The sequence below is a fragment of the Pleurodeles waltl genome, chromosome 1_1 (assembly GCF_031143425.1).
Source record: "Pleurodeles waltl isolate 20211129_DDA chromosome 1_1, aPleWal1.hap1.20221129, whole genome shotgun sequence".
Classification (NCBI taxonomy): Eukaryota; Metazoa; Chordata; class Amphibia; order Caudata; family Salamandridae; genus Pleurodeles; species Pleurodeles waltl.
The window spans coordinates 53558570-53560770 of record NC_090436.1 but is presented as its reverse complement, the minus strand read 5'-3'; the positions used below and the strand labels follow the sequence as shown (position 1 = coordinate 53560770).

At 43.4% G+C, this 2201-nt stretch overlaps 1 pseudogene; it reads right to left on the bottom strand.

Annotated features, from left to right (window-relative positions):
- Positions 1-245: 245 nt before the first annotated feature.
- LOC138294807 (5S ribosomal RNA) lies at positions 246-355 on the bottom strand (annotated as a pseudogene).
- Between the last annotated feature and the right edge of the window lie 1846 nt (positions 356-2201).

The window sequence follows — 2201 nt, the reverse complement described above, 5'->3', positions numbered from 1 at the left end:
GATCCCTTTGCCCGTCGTGGAGCAAATGTTTTCTTCAGCCTGGGCCGAGTGTAAAGTGCAGAATAATTGTAAGTTTTCCTTTAGAAAGTGTGTATTTTAGTGTTATTGCTGTTCTTTTTTTTTATTTCTTTTTTTAAGACAGGAAAAAAAAGAGTGCAGGAAATAAAAAGTGGAAAAGGAAATTAGCGGGGAAGCTGTGTAATTGAGCTAAGACGTCCAGCACCTTGTGTCTGCGAGAGGTAAAATGCCTACAGCACCTGGTTATTCCCAGGCGGTCTCCCATCCAAGTACTAACCAGGCCCGACCCTGCTTAGTTTCTGAGATCGGGCGAATTCAGGGTGGTATGACCATAGGTAGGAAAAGCTACAGTTTCAGCTCTCTTCTGCTCACCAAGCCCACCGCCCAGAGCTTGCTGTTCTTAATCGTACCTGCACAGGCTCCCCTTGGGAAGTTGGACATGTGCTCACTGGCGTAGGCCCAACTCCCCAACCAACATGGAACACCATTTTTAGGGTCGAGCCTGCGTCGCATGCGCTTGTGCATGCGTTTCGTTTGCGAGACGCATTATTAGTTAGCAAAGGGATCGGAGCCCCACCCATGTCACGTCAGTGTCTTTCATTGGTTTGTGGGCTTGCCTTTCAAAACCTGCTTGCTTTCATTAGTGGAAGGCATGCATACGTCATGTCTTTTCCGGTGGTTAGCCCTCCTCGAGCGCAGCTACCAAGTACTGAAAAAATGCAAGGCTATTTTCGGTCCGGTTTGTGGACTACTTTTTATCTTTTTTCGAAGCGCGATCTCGCTTGGCAGAAGTTGAGCGCTTTGTATGACATCGACCCTGTTACATAGTTAATTGCACTTTTGCCTGTTACGTAGATAACTGCACTTTTGCCGATAGGTTTACTGTGGCAAGAAAAGCCCGGTTGGGAGTATACAACAGCTAATATCTCTCCATCGGAGAAATGTGACACCTGTTGCATTGCAAATGCTTGTTGGAACTATTTTTATTTAAAACTTTAAAAATGTATATCTCAGGTTGCCCTTATTGGATGTATATTGTTGTGGTGTAATTGTGTTCATTAACATATTTTTATAAATTGTAGTGGGATTTGTATTGTGTTGAGTTTTTACTTTTTTAACTGTTTTGGTAGTTCTACGTGCTTTACACATTTCTTTTAAGTTAAGGCTATTTGCTCTGTGCCATAGCTAGCAGGAGCTGAGGTCAAATTTAAATCTCTACTGAACCAAACACTAAATTTGCCATTAAATCTTTGGTGGACTACTACCCTCCTCCAACAAATAATCCACTTCCTCACACACTACCTGCCACCACCTTAACCCACAATCACGGAAATAAGTGGACACGTATGATTCACTTATATAATGTTAACCTACCAACAAAACAATAGAGTGTTCTGCACAGACAGGGAATACCATGGCAGTGCAGAAGTAGGGCGAGAGCAGCGAGAAAGCCGCAGAGGCGTGAGGGTACTGTGGAGAGAGTCAAGGAAGAGTGTAAGTGCTAGGGTTGTGGGTTAGAGTTGGGAGATAGGCACTACCAACATGGAAAGAAATCACATGGCACTATTCCTGAATTCCAGAAAAATCATTTGGGCATTTGCAGAGAAAGCTGTCAAACAATAATAAGTTTAGATTTCTGACTCTCTTTAGTGCTCTTCTCATCTCAAATCTCCAGGTACAAAAATGAAAACTAGAAACAGTTGTAGTCCCTTTGCTAAATGCAGCACCTTAGTTCTTTTTTTCTGGTTAAGCATTCTTTATTGATTTTCAGTGCATAACACAAGAACATGATACATGCCACATCAAGAAGTTGAAACTGGTCAAATCTGTCTAATCAGGCAAATCTAACTGTCCCTCCAGTCACCTCCCCATTGTGTGTGTTAATCGTTCCTGCATACAAGCAAGTCTCTTGTGGTAAAACCTGTGGTAACAGTGCCTATCTGGTAGAGAAAGTGAAAATGGTTCACCAGTATTGCCCCCTAGTACCTGTGCTGCCCTCCCATCACAGTTATGCCATCAAAAAGTGTCCCCAGCTGCAGTCAAATTTCTCAAGCTGGTTGTTGAACCTTTAGACGATTGGTTCATATGAACCCACCTTGAGGATCTCTTGGACCCATGTTTGTGTGTACCGGCAGTGTGGGGTTCTCCAGAGCCTGAGGATGCAAAGCTTAGTTGTTGTCAGG